The 15,879-nt window shown below is 35.4% G+C and overlaps 1 pseudogene; it reads left to right on the top strand.

Moving 5' to 3' along the window:
* LOC132608322 (tropinone reductase 1-like) overlaps nucleotides 1-15,879 on the top strand; it is a 44,628-nt pseudogene that overhangs the window by 10,942 nt on the left and 17,807 nt on the right.

Below are 15,879 nucleotides of genomic sequence, written 5' to 3' on the forward strand. Positions count from 1 at the left end.
GATAAATTTTATTGATTATTTGTTTATAGGGAGATAAAATGAATAGTATGATAGTAATAGTGTTTTAAGAAACTGTGTTTTTTTCCGTGTTTGAAAGTTAAAATGTTAGAATTGATTTGCATTTCATTGTATTGTTTATACTTGTAAAATTATGTTATATCTAATTACAAGTTATAAGCGGTGTATAATGGATTGCTTTGATCATTTTTTTGTGAGGATCAAGCGCGCGCGCTCGCGCTTACACACACACACACACACACACACACACACACACACACACATATATATATATATATATATATATATTTCATTTATTTACAGTTTTTTTAATTTTTTTTTATGTAATTTTACCTATTTAAATTTTTTTATTGTAATTATATTATTTTAAGAAATACTAAAAATTAAATACCCATGGGGCTTACGCCCCGTGCCTCGAAGCTTACGCCTCGTCGAGGCGAATGTAAAACGCCCCGCCTTACGCCCCCGCCTTTTAAAACACTGGTATTTATATGAGTGTTTATGTCACTACACATTTGATTTTTCTTGAACGAATTTGATGATCCAGTGGTACATCCTTTTTTATATTTACCCGTTTGTTGTTTCAATTTGGTAATTAACTCATGTGACCAACAAGGTATTTTTCTTACTGGTTCTTTTTTATCCCAATCGAATTTATCTAAATTTTGTCCCATCAGGATCAATTGCATTGAATAATTTTCTCACAAATTTAGTGTTTTCTTTCCTGAATCTATTCTTCCCTATTCCTCTCTTCCTGGTATGAAAATAAAAAAGATCTTCAAATTTAAACTTGAATCTGGTTCCTGTTATAGTTCATTGATTATTACATAGTTCATTGATTAAAGTTAAAACTTAACAATATTTGTTGATATTGATTTATTATCAATCGTATCCACTTTTTCTTTGAATTTTCTAGAGAAGTATTATTTATGTCTGAAGGTGAAAACCTCGTCTTTTTTACTTTGGCTATTGGGGTTTTAGGTATGCAGTAGTGGAAGAATTGGCAAGTTTTGAAGCAACAGTATATACATGTTCGCGTAATGAAAAGGAGCTGCAAGAATGCCTTCAGATTTGGAGAAAAAAGGGACTTAAAGTTGAAGGTTCTGTTTGTGACTTATTATTGCGTACTGAACGTGAGAAGCTTATACAGACTATTGGACATGTTTTTAATGGAAAGCTCAATATTTTGGTAAGACTTTAACCCATCTATATGTAACATCCCGTAAATCCGAATTAGGTATGAATGTATGAATCTAGTATAAAGGTGATATTTTAGATATACGAATCTATTTGGGATGAACTCGGGTGATAAACAGTCGTTTTGAAGTCAAACCAAAAAGTGAAGTTCTTAAGGTCTTCTAAATTCGTCTAAGTCTAGGATGGTCTGTACTTATGGACTGTTTTAGGGTACTTGCGTTAGGAATTTGTGAAATCTTCCTTCTTGAAAGTTGTAGACCTTTGAAATACCTTTCCAACGGTATATTATGGGGTTCAAAGGGACATCTGTACAAAAGGTTATGGCCATTTTACTGAAGGATTACAGTGCAGTCCGTTCACCGATCATGTTATACGAACTTGTTATACGGCCCATATAATTTTATACGGACCGTATAACTCGTCCGTACTTCATGACGCTCCAAATCGACGTTCTGTTCAGCCATGATAAAATATGGTCATATTATACGGATCGTATAATTTTATATGGACCGTATAATACGTTCATATAATTTCCGTCTCAGTTTTGTATAAATTCAAGCCTTGAGTTCTTTTATTTCATTATTCACAATTCCAAGCCCTAGCAACAATCCAAAACATCAAGGTAAGTCAATCCAAACCCTTCCAACTGAATTCTAACATATACTCTAATAATCTAAGCAAGAAATCATTGTTCCAAAACTAGGGTTTTCAAGAAAACCCATCTCAAGGTTCAAGATTTTGGAAATCTTCTTCAAAGTTCAACTCTTTAATTCAAGTTTTGGAGCATTACCAGGTATGTAGAGTTACTATCTATGTGTGGGAACATCATTGTTCTTCCCCACGCCTCCTAATGCATAAAGTATGAAACTTTACAAAACTAGGGTTTCTATTCTATACTATGCTCATGATAACCCTAGGTCCATATCTATGACTATATTATGTTTGAATTGCTATTATTCTATCATTGTGTTCTTGATACTCATTATGATTGTTGAGAATATGTCTGTAATCCATGAAAACCCATATTTTGTATTCCATGGGTTCTTGCATGCATGTTTTTGACTAAGAATGATTATTTCATGAATATCCTATATGTCTATAAGTTTTCATGCAATTAAATCATATAATTACTTTCATGCCACGATACAAGAAATATACATGCTAAATACAAGTTATTTCACAAAAATCATGGGCTTCTTAGCCAACTATATTATGTTCATGTTTTGAGAGTTGTTTTAATTACCTAGGAGGGCTTCCGATAGCCTGAAACTACGTAGCCACCGTAGGATGAGGATCGCTCCACCCATGTCCCGGACGATCTCTCATAATGACTGGATCCTTTCATATTTTATTAAATCTCATGTTCCCTGGCAAGGATTGAGTGTTCTGTTGGCGGGACGCAAGCACCAGACCATGGATCGGTTATAAGTTATTGCTCTCCCTACTTATGATATTTTTACCATGTTATATATATATATATATATATATATATATACATATGTATGTATTCATGTTCATGACCAGGTTTCAGTTCCTATCATCATCATTTCATATTCCATGTTATTTCATTCAGTTGCTTTACATACCAGTACATTCAAAGTGCTAACGTCCCCTTTATATTGCCCGGGAGGCCTGCATTTCACGATGCAGGTACTGATATACAGGACGACACATCTACTCAGTAGGACAGCATTCGTATCAGCTTATTGGTGAGCCCCATCTCATTCGGGGTTTAGTAAACTTTTGTTTTATGATTAGTTATACATCTAAGGTATGCTGGGGGCCTTGTCCCAGTAAGTATATTTTCCATGTTCAGACTTATGTTAGAGGTTTCATAAACTAGACAAGTCAGTTATGTTATGTCAGACATTCGGAGTCGTATAGCCATTTTGGCTCATTCATGTTATTTCCGCACTCACGTTTAAACAAGTATTTTTATTAAGTATTATGACTTACTACGTTTTATAAAGACTCATCATGCATTCACGTTATATTCCGCTCATGTTATACCTCATGATGATTCAGCAAGCATGTGGTTCGTTCGGTCACATGCTTACTACGTTTTATAAAGGCTCATCATGCATTCACGTTATATTCCGCTCATGTTATGCCTCATGATGATTCAGCAAGCCATGTGGTTCGCTCGGTCACATGCAGTAAGGCACCGAGTACCGTGTTTCACCCAGGACATGGTTCGGGGCTTGACAAAGCTTGGTATCAGAGCGTAGGTTCAAGTGTCTTAGGGAGTCTATGAAATCGTGTCCAGTGGGGTCACTTTTATATGTGTGTGCGCGCCACAGATATAAATTATTGACCACCAAGACATCGAGGATTGTCTCACTTCTTTCAACTCTAGATCGTGCAATAGAGCTATGTTATCAGAAATCAATTGAACTCGTGCATTGTTTCCCATTCTACCGAATACGCCTTGTCTCAACGGATGAGGGAGATGTAAATTCTAATCATTATCGATATGTTGCTTTCAGATGGAGTCATCAGGAATTATTCTAACTCGTGCCATGAAGCTTAGAGCAGTAAGTGACATTTGTTTTCTATCGAATTTTGGACGTATCGAATGCGTAAGTGATGAGAAGGAAATTTAAGACCAAGACTCGCCAAATGGGCCTGGTGTGTTTAACAGACGGTAATACCTTTTTTTTTGACAAGTTTCGGTATGGTAGTACATGTAGGCTATTTACCTTACATAGTAAGTTTATTTGGGTTCTTTGACCATGGAGCTATAGTATAAGGATGATAGTTCAGATTTAAGACCTTACAAGGTAACATGTTATGAAGTTGACCACGAGCAGATGATAGTAAATTTCTAAGGATAGTTTTAGATTATTTAAGCTTATTCAAATCAGACCTAGAGAGTATGACGTTAGTAAGTTACTACAAGAAGCAAATATTCTATGAGATAAAAAGATATGACAGTTCCCTTTTAGGGTTTTGTTATTAAGTATTTTATCCCTGATGTGTATAGTATGGTATAATTTTGAAAGTGGGGTTAGTTGTTCCAATTTCTCGTTTGAGACAGATGAAATTTCTCTAAGTGTGATCTATGTCTATAGTTCAGAAAGATAGTATACAATCCAAGAATAGAGTCAGATGAGGAGGAAAAGTTAGAAATAACCTTATGCTTCACATTAGTACTCAGAGAAGAATTAGAGAGTATGATGCTAGCAAGTGGTTAACAGAAGCATAATAAGTAAGTTTGAGTAGATACAGTGAATTAGAAATTCTCAGTAGAGTTAGTAAAAGTACGATTTGAGTTACTTAGTCAAGTTAGCACTACTAAGTGGGTAACTGTCTGAATACACCGAAGGCGTGTTAGAACCCAAAGGGTTTAAATTAAATTTGAGGTATAGAAATTGGTGAAAGAAGAAAACCATCTAAGCAGTAAGAGAGCAAGCTACAGAAGAAGAGCCTTTAGGAGTTATCAGGAAAGAGTTTTCCTCAAGACTGACAAAGCTAGTATGCCAGTTATTTACATTAGAAACCCGTTCATTTAAGTAATCCAGTTTTCCCAGTAATAAGACTTGCTTGAAGTAAGTCGAAGAAATGAATCGTCAGTATGTTGGGGGAAATTAGCGAAACCACTAGATGACCACTTATTGATAACTCAAGGGATCCACAGGCTTTAAATGTCAGCTTTTGAATTAAGGTGGAGATCATGTGATAAGGTGCCAATATAGATTATGTGTTTCGTAAGTTGATAGGTGTTAAGGAGATTATGTCACAGGATCACAGTTTCATGTAGCCAAGATAAGATGCGTAGAATGTTATTTTTGTCATGCTGTTGAGATCAAGTACTAGGTAATTATGTTATGAGATAAAGTTCTAGATCGAATAGCAGAGTTTAAGGGTATAACGGTTCCAATTCCAGAATAATTCATGCACTATGTAGTACCAATGCCCAAACGTACTCTACACATTCCTACTATACCTATCTTATGCCCTTGTTAAAGCTTTACACTCCATATTTAAGATACAAGAATTAAGACTCCATACGATAGTAAGCTATGCAAGAGAATGTTTTTTCATGTTTCTCACATCAGGTTGTACTCATGTCCAAGGTTAAAGACCGCATTCATGTCTCACGTATTTATCTTGCTTTTATACCCATGATCACGTTCTAGCTCCTAAGTGATTTCTTATTATGATGTTGACGTTGATAAGGATCGAAAGGAAGGTAACATAATAGTTTAAAGACTAAGAATCCTATGAAATGCACACTTATTCCTTGGACAAGAGGAGAATGCCTTAGGTGAATGACTTATTTCGACTCCAATGGTATACTACCTATGTTTTCACGTACTCATGTCCACGATAGACTTATTCGAGCATCCATCTAAATAAATAGTATAAAATAATGTTGGTAGGCAATAATGAGAGTAAGTCATGATGGATGTCTTATCCACGATTCTATGTAACACATGCTTATGTCCCTTTAGCTAATGTTTTACGATCATTATGACATGATCCCTTTCTCCTTTCGCTAAGTATCTATGCCTCGTTATGTTCAAGGTGACTATCTACCCATGTCTTAGATGCTCAAAGAACGAAGTATTCATGCCTATAATCCATTCTTTCATGAACCTTATTTATAAAAAAAAATAAAAAAGGGTGTTCACTCACGGTGATAAGAGTAAGCTATGTTGAAACATGTCCCATTCTTTCGGTATATCTAAATCCTAAAGGTAATGTTTTATCCATGCCTATGTCTCTGACTCAAGAGTGAAGCCTACAAATTGTGCTCCATGCAAGTCACACTTATGTCTTAGTCATACTTCAATGCTCATAAACTCAAGTCCATATGCCATAGTATGCAGGTACCCATGTAAATGCCATGTTTATCATGTACCCATGTCCCATGTCCTGATACTCATGTATTCATGTTTTATGCCATATTAATCATGTTACCATGAATGTTCCATGTTACGTCCTTCCGTTTGATGTACGCATGCCACGTTTATGTTCTAAGACAAAGTGCCTCCTATGATTCCTCGCTCTCAATCCTTTATGATCCACTCACGATAATAAGCAAGGTATGCCAAGGTATTCCCATCTATGTTCCAGAGCAAGCAAGAGTTCCTTTCCTTCACCCTATGGGGCTTATCTCAGGAGTATTCTACTCAGATTCGACGTATTTATGTCATGCCTATGCTAGACCTTTATGAATATGTAGGTAGGATAATAATCCTATTATATGACTCAAATCTATCTCTTTCGCACCGAGTTGTGCTCACATTCAAAGCTTAAGTCGTACTCATATCTTATATGTCAATCGTGATGGTGAAATACGAACATCTATGATCAAGCCTCTAAGTGTTCAGATCTCATCTCCGCTCATCATACAAATCCCCTGCTATAACAATCATATTTTCGATATTCAAATCTCATGTTATGATATCCATGTTTACACGTATTCGTATCTCATGACAATTTAGCACTCATGTATCCATATCATCTAGTCTTCATGTATTTATGTCCCACGTCAAGCGTCTTATGGCCAGGTAATCATGTAATGTTCGTGCCTATTTTCCAGTACTCATGTCATTCGTGCCTACGGATTATCTTCCAAACTCCATGTACAGTAATCATGTAATCATTCAGCCAATATCCGTGTGTCAGGCCAGCTCAGTATACATGTTAGCCACATTAAAGATTCAGAAATCACGTCATGTCACATCATGTGTAATAAGATACCCTGTGAGTTATGTGTCTGTACTTTATTTAGCTGGCAGGCGTTTGAGAAATGTCGTGAGGGTCTGAATTATGAAGGGAGTCCTACCATAAAATTTTCTAGATTCCTTAGTTAGTAGTGATTCTTAACCTCTATTCATAAATCGAGGACAGTTGTTTCACGATTCTCATTCAGGTAGGTACGACTCAGTTTCATGCTCCCATGTATGTTTCTATGTAATGACATATTTAGTTCTCATGATCCATGACCATGTTCCCATGTAATCATGTTGAGCTTTTATGTTTCATGTCATGTTTCTTCACGTTCATGTATTCAATCCATGTCCAGTCCCATTGACCCATCATTCGAGGACGAATGATCCCAAGGAAGAGATATTGTAACATCCCGTAAATTCGAATTAGGTATGAATGTATGAATCTAGTATAAAGGTGATATTTTAGCTATACAAATCTATTTGGGATGAACTCGGGTGATAAACAGTCGTTTTGAAGTCAAACCAAAAAGTGAAGTTCTTAAGGTCTTCTAAATTCGTCTAAGTCTACGATGGTCTGTACTTATGGCCTGTTTTCGGGTACTTGCGTTAGGAATTTGTGAAAACTTCCTTCTTGAAAGTTGTATCCCTTTGAAATACCTTTCCAACGGTATATTATGGGGTTCAAGGGGACATCTGTACAAAAAGTTATGGCCATTTTACTGAAGGATTACAGTGCAGTCCGTTCACCGATCATGTTATACGAACTTGTTATATGGCCCATATAATTTTATACGGACTGTATAACTCGTCCGTACTTCATGACGCTCCAAATCGACATTCTGTTCAGCCATGATAAAATATGGTCATATTATATGGACCGTATAACTTTATGCGGACCGTATAACTTTATACGAACCATATAACTTTATACGGACCGTATAATACATCCATATAATTTCCGTCTCGGTTTTGTATAAATTCAAGCCTTAAGTTCTTTTATTTCATTATTCACTATTCCAAGCCCTAGCAACAATCCAAAACATCAAGGTAAGTCAATCCAAACCCTTCCAACTCAATTCTAACATATACTCTAATAATCTAAGCAAGAAATCATTGTTCCAAAACTAGGGTTTTTAAGAAAACCCTGTTATACCCTATTTTAACTAGAGTCAAAATAGTTTACAACATCCCGATAATTCCGGGGTTAATTAAAGTTAGGGAGTCGCCACCTAATTATTTACGGTGAATTAGGACACCTAAAGTTCATTAAAGTTATTTTCTAAAGTTAACTCCGTTTTAAGGTCTACCAACTTAAGATTCTAGGTAAGAGTTCAATTTGTCTAAAGGGAAGGTATTAGGCATCCTTTAAGACCCATTAACAATGGTTAACCGACCGAACTTATGTTAAAAGACTAAGTGGTGTAAAATTAATTCTACAAGAGACTACAAACACTTTAACTGATTTTGGGATATCTAAAGTGAATTAGCGAATGAAACTAACACGTACATTAACTAAAAATTCTATGAGGGGAATTAGTAGATTAGTTTTGAATCAAAATATTAAGAATGAAATAGTTTTTCTTTTTGAAAATAGAAGAGTGGCTAGAAGCTAAACTCATTTAGTTTTAACACTTTTGAATCGAGTCATGCTTCACTCCTTTTCTTTTAAGTAGAAAAGTATGAGACTTAGGAACAACTCAAATTCTTGGTTTATTTTAAACGACGAGGTCACCTACTAAGCGCTAACCAACATTGATATTAAAATAAATGTATCAACCTCTTCTAACAGTCAACATATGGCTGAAAATAAACAGTTAGTCGCACCCCACACAAGTAAATCAAACAAGCTAAAATAAGCGGAATAATCAACAACCATGTTCGGCTTTAACGGGAGGATAAAACCCCTTTTTTTGCAATTCAACATCTGAACAGTAGCTTGAAGGCAAGAAAGAAAGAGAACGTGCAGGCTCCGCGTAATGCCAGTGTCGTTGAGTATCAAAGTGAAACTCTTCGGCTCCGGTGTTCATGCAAAGGGAAAGAAAAGAAAATAAGAAGGATTAGCAAAGGGCAATTTAATCTCTCCATAAAGTAAAATCGATGCCAACAAACAATTAATTCTAAATTAATGTCCACCAAGTTCATCGTGTCTAGAATGTTTCGGCATAAAATGAATATCATAGATATTTTAAAAGATAGGTACAGTTTGTGTATCCGAAGTGGCATCGACATCTCAAGGAATATTCACAAAGTTGAGCATTGTTTTATATAGAGAAAAACTTAGAACTTCCTACTGATGAATAGTTATTATAGGTAATAGACGTTCCTAAAAAAGGCTACAAACACAAAATAGAGCTTGTTGTCTATATGTAGTGACTACTAGAAGGCATAACTAGAATTTTCAAATCACTGTCAACAAATGAATAGAAAATTTTATGTGACACGAGCTGTTAAAGGGCAAAACCACGAACTATCATATAATCCAAATAGCTACCAGCTGGTTTAGCAAGGTTGTGTCATGCCAACAATCATAAAGGTTAGGATGCAGGATACAGATAAAACTTTCAGCATTTCTAAAACCTTGTGTGGGTGCAGTGAAATGGGACGTCGAGGCCTCGAATCTAACTCTTCTCCTCAAGAACGAATTCGAAACTAGAGTTGGGTGAGTCGAATACCTTTGTCGTGGCTAAAGTTCACCGGAAAAGGAAAACAAGTTTGGAAGATAGTTGGGTATCTCCGAAAACGCCGAGTAATGGCTCCCCAAAAAAAATCCTCCCCTCAAATGGATAACGAAACGAATATTTATAGTAGGATCCCTAGGGTTTGCTATGGTTCAAATTGGGCGGGATTTGAATTTTGGTTTTTGAAAACGAATCAAAAGTGAACCGTTGAAATTTGATCAATGTTCATGTGATTTGATTCGGGTGTTACCCGAAGTGGACCAATTTTTCTATTCTTTGTGAATCCGTTGTGTTTGAAGCGAGAAAAGGGAATGCCTTTCCCTGTCAACGACAGAAGGCTTAGGCGTCGCGACAATTTTGGTGTGGAAATGGCATAGACGAAACTGTCATGGCTAAAACAAATGGAGGAGGGAGAAGAGAGGGAAAGGGATGAGAGGAGCTGTGAGGGGCAGCGTATGATTTTGTTTCTCTAGGTTTTTAGACGAATAGGAATAGTGGGCCGGGTCGGGTATTTCAGATAGTGGGCCGGTCGGGTAAGTTAAAATAGTGGGCTGATGAGCTGGTCGGGAGTTGGGTAGGAGAGGTAATGGGCTGGTCTGTTGGGCCATTTATTTGGCTGGTCTAAAAAAGAGTTTTGTGGGCTGGTGGATCCGAATTTTCGGCCCTTTTCCTCCTTTAATTTAATTATTTTTTGGGCTTCTAATTTAATAACTAGTACAATATATACTATGATAATTAGTGATTAATATGTAGAAAATAAAGGACTTGATAAAGTATAGTTAATTTAATGAGCTCAAAATCCGAAAATAAAATGATAATGAGCCATTAAAAATTATGATAAAGTAATGCTCGTAATGTTGATAGTAAAAATAATGAAAATGAAAGTAAAGATATTAATAGCAGTAGAAATAAAAAATAGTAGCGAAAACAAAGTATTTAGCTCGTTAATAAATTTAGAAACCCAAGGAAATAAATTCGAATAAAGGAGAGACAAAATTGGGTGTCAAAAAACCTATCTCAAGGTTCAAGATTCAAGATTTTGGAAATCTTCTTCAAAGTTCAACTCTTTAATTCAAGTTTTGGAGCATTACCTGGTATGTAGAGTTACTATCTACGTGTGGGAACATCATTGTTTTTCCCCACGCCTCCTAATCCATAAAGTATGAAACTTTACAAAACTAGGGTTTCTATTCTATACTATGCTCATGATAACCCTAGGTCCATGTCTATGACTATATTATGTTTGAATTGCTATTATCCTATCATTGTGTTCTTGATACTCATTATGATTATTGAGAATCTGTCCGTAATCCATGAAAACCCATATTTTGTATTCCATGGGTTCTTGCATGCATGTTTTTGACTAAGAATGATTATTTCATGAATATCCTATATGTCTACAAGTTTTCATGCAATTAAATCATATAATTACTTTCATGCCACGATACAAGAAATATACATGCTAAATACAAGTTATTTCACAAAAATCATGGGCTTCTTAGCCAACTATATTATGTTCATGTTTTGAGAGTTGCTTTAATTACCGAGGAGGGCTTCAGATAGTCTGAACTACGTAGCCACCGTAGGATGAGGATCGCTCCACCCATGTCCCGGACGATCTCTCATAATGATTGGATCCTTTCATATTTTATTAAATCTCATGTTCCCTGGCAAGGACTGAGTGTTCTGTTGGCGGGACGCAAGCATCAGACCATGGATCGGTTATAAGTTATTGTTCTCCCTACTTATGATATTTTTACCATGTTATATATATATATATATATATATATATATATATATATGTATTCATGTTCATGACCAGGTTTCAGTTCCTATCATCATTATTTCATGTCCCATGTTATTTCATTCAGTTGCTTTACATACCAGTACATTCAAAGTGCTGACGTCCCCTTTCTATTGCCCGGGGGGCCTGCATTTCACGATGCAGTTACTGATATACAGGACGACGCATCTGCTCAGTAGGACAGCATTCGTATCAGCTTATTAGTGAGCCCCATCTCATTCGGGGTTTAGTCAACTTTTGTTTTATGATTAGTTATACATCTAAGGTATGCTGGGGGCCTTGTCCCACTAAGTATGTTTTCCGTGTTCATTCTTATGTTAGAGGTTTCATAGACTAGACAAGTCAGTTATGTTATGTCAGACATTCGAAGTCGTATAGCCATTTTGGCTCATTCATGTTATTTCCGCACTCATGTTTAAACAAGTATTTTTATTAAGTATTATAACTTACTACGTTTTATAAAGGCTCATCATGCATTCACGTTATACAGTGGCGGACCCAGGATTTCAGGGTCGTGGGTGCCTCATTTTCTTTAACATGAGTTTCTAACGATGACATAATATAAATGCACAACTATTTGAATGCAACACTAAAAGAAAACTGCAACTAATATTATCAATACCAAAAGAGGCTTTTAATCACAAGTTTCATACAAAAGAAAGACTTCTAGTCAGTAGTCACAAGTTCGATCCCAAAAAAAAGACTTAGTCTCAAGTCTGATCCAAAAAAAAAAAGACTTCTAGTCAATAGTCACAAGTCCGATCCAAAAAAAAAAAGACTTAGTCTCAAGTCTGATAAAAAAAAAAAGACTTGCAGTCACAAATCACAACTGCGCTCGACGACTTTTCATTTTCTGAAAATGATGAATAATAGCACCATTACTTATTGTTGCAAATATCCCACGCTCTACATACCAGACTAAACAACCATTTAAAAATTCATCACTCATACTGTTGCGGAGTTCATTTTTGATGTACTTCATCGATAAGAAAGCTCGTTCCACAGAAGCAGTAGCAACAGGAAGAATAAGAGTCAACTTGATAAGCAAATAAACAAGTGGCCAGGTCTGGTGCAATTTTGATTGAACCAGTACTTTAGAAAGATCAGTAATCCCCTTCATATTGAAAAATCTCTTATCAGAACCTCGAACATACACTATGAAATTATCAAGCTGGCAACTGAGATCTCGAAGCTTGTTGCTATCAAACTCATTCGGATAATATTCAGCCAACCTCATTACCTTTTTCTTATCAAAATTACCAAATGACTTAGCTAGATGTAAACAAGCCATACCAAGAAGTAAATCAGTACTAATAGTGTCGAAACGATTATTAAGCTCCTGAAGCAGCAAATCAATAACAGGATAAAAAATTCCAACACGAAAATGATGAGAATATGTATCATCAAGAGCTCTACGTTTCGACTTCCCAGGAATGTAGTTAGCATCCATCTTCGGAATAAATATCTCATGCATATTACAAAAAGAAAGGGCATCATCCTGTAATGATTTCCAACCCCTATCCCTCATCATTTGCAATTCTTGCTTTGCAGTATTGAGTAGTCCCATAGCATTGACAATATCTTGATCCATCTTCTGTAACGAGCAGTTCAAATAATTTGTCTTCTTCAGAACTTCCAACATCAAGCGCAACATAAAAACAAAATCAAACCCCTTAATCTTATCCACAAGACTTTAAGCTGTAAGTCTATCGATATAATTTGGACACTCACATGCAGCAAATTCAAGAACATAAAGAATTGATGGAAATATATCAATGAAGTTCTGTAATGTTTTATAATGAGAACCCCAGCGAGTGTCACCTGGTCGTTGAAGCCCACATTCTTGATTTAGTCCCCGTCCTGTGTGCACTTCACCAGAAATGAGCAACTCTTCTAACTTTGCAGCTTGATGTTGTCTGAGCAAATCCCTACGCTTATAAGATGCTCCAACAATATTCAATACATTAGTAACTATACAAAAAAATCATCCACATCTGAATTTTTCTTCACAAGAGCCACAAGTGTCAACTGCAATTGGTGAGCAAAACAATAAGTGGAATATGCAGATGGAGTATCACGCAAAATTAAACTTTTAAGACCATTTAGTTCTCTTTGCATGTTACTAGCACCATCATAACCTTGTCCACGTATTTGGGATTGGCTTAATGAGTGATCCGAAAGAAAAGAAAAGAAAAATAAAGAATAGATTGTTTCCTTCATTGATCGTGCAGATGTATCATTAACATGGACAATACCAACAAATCGCTCTATTACTTCACCTTTTTTGTCAACATATCGTAGAACAAGTGTCATTTGCTCCTTGTGTGATATATCCTTCGATTCATCAACCAGTATTCCGAAATAATCACCATCCAAGTCTTCAATAATAGCTTTGTTTGTTTCTTTTGCACAAGCATCAACAATATCTTTTTGAATTTTTGGACAACACATCATTTCATTTTTTGGACCATTTTTTAATATAATGCTTCCAACTTCCTGATCCATGGCTCTATACCATTGCAAAAGTTCAAGAAATATACCTCTATTTGTAGATGATATGCTCTCATCATGACCACGAAATGGCAATCCTAATCTTAATAGAAACCTTGCCACATCAGTTGAAGCACCCAAGCGATGTCGAGATTCATTTTTGTCTTTCTCGTTACGCTTGTCAAAAGAAGTGCGAATTGATTGTGATTGATTTATCAAATCAATCATCATGTTGAAACACTTGTTATGGATGCTATTTACCTCTCCAATATGAGTTTTGAATCTTTCCTTAGGCTTGTTCCAACCCTTATAACCCTTTTTCGTAAAATCATCTCCCATATTTCCACGAACATCATGCTCATTTTTAAACAAATAGCAACACAAACAATAAGCAACATCTTTTGATATACTGTACTCTAACCACTTGGAATGTCGACCTTTGAACCAACCAGGATGAAACTGACGCATTTTTTTTTTCTTCCCAAACTGAGTTTTAGGAAAACCATGATTCATAGGCTGACAAGGTCCTTTTTTAATATAATATCTTCTAACTTTATCACGTATATTAGGGTCATATTCTGCAATAGGCCTTCTGTTTGCCAGGTCTACTTTCAAATAATTGAAATTGATACTTGAAGGATTTGTATCCCTCTGAACTTCCGAAGGTATGGACGAAGCAACAGGTGGAATAGTAGAACTAGAGCTTGGTTGTCCACGTTTTAAACTGGTGACAAACTTATCCATCCGATTCACAAGATTTAAGACAATTCCTACAAAACAAGATTCAATTAATACTCCTTTTAAATGTAGCATACCGAAAGAAAGAACCATTTCCAAATTTAGAAAGGAAAGAAACAAATATGCTCATTTCCAGACAACAAAGAACACTAGTATTACAATTTTGCAAGTTCTATTATCAATTTATGCTCACGTTCGCTCTATTTTGTACTACAAAGTAATAGATTATGGATAGAGTATACTTTTTATTCTGCTTATTAAGAAAAAAATAGCACCAAGTGCTTGAAACAAGCTTTGGCTTTAGTCCAATATCTACGTATTCTGCTATTCCAATGCAATTATTTAACATTCTTAGCTAATAATGGTTTATGTAAGTTGTATTTTTGTTGTTTGTAAATTCAGTGAAATGCTTAGTTAGAGTCTACTACTTAATTTGATCTCTCCTTGGATAGATATATCAAATAAGAATCACCATGAATGAAAATGCAATAGCCTCATGGCAGACATGTTGAAATAGCTTTTCTGAAGTTATTTCATCCATCGTTCCAAGCTAAATTTATATGTAGCTTGGGATGAGTTTTCCCCCGTTCTCCCCAAAAGCCTCTCTTTTGTTCATAAAATAGCTGGTCAGAAGCAATGCTTGTGAATTCATTAGCTTAGCGCTATTTTTATTCAGACCACTAGAAATGCACATAAGAAAAATTCAAAATCATGAGCCAAAAAACTAACAAAGGAAAAAACACAAATTACACTATCCACAATTTGGTATTCAAATCAACAATATATGATTAGCAACCAGCCAACGATGAACCATTAGACGGAAGATTGGTGAGAAAATATAGAAGCCCTTAACTTGTAATGTGTAAGAACTAAGAAATAAACAAACATCATTAGAAAAATTAAATCCCCCAAAACCATAATTCAAATTTTTAGCTCTTAAAAAATTAAAATACCTGTGTTCTGAGATTAGTGGACGACGATAATAAAAATAAAAAACAAAATTGGAAAGAATAGGAGAAGAACTGAAGAAGATTGAAATTTTGTTTTGGGGATAAGGGTTTTAGTTGCGGTGTCTCTTGTTTGATTTTTGGGAAAGGTATACCCCTTTTACCTTTTATTTGATAAACTAAAAAGTAGGAAAAGTAAAATATTAAAATATACAAAGTCAACAAAAAAAGCAGTCTTATAATCCGTATATACTAACTCACAACGGCACAAGAAGAGAAGGAAGTAAAAGCTCTAATTATGATTAGCTAAAAAATTAAAATGCTGG

This window comes from Lycium barbarum, chromosome 8 (assembly GCF_019175385.1).
Source record: "Lycium barbarum isolate Lr01 chromosome 8, ASM1917538v2, whole genome shotgun sequence".
In the NCBI taxonomy this organism is placed as follows: domain Eukaryota; kingdom Viridiplantae; phylum Streptophyta; class Magnoliopsida; order Solanales; family Solanaceae; genus Lycium; species Lycium barbarum.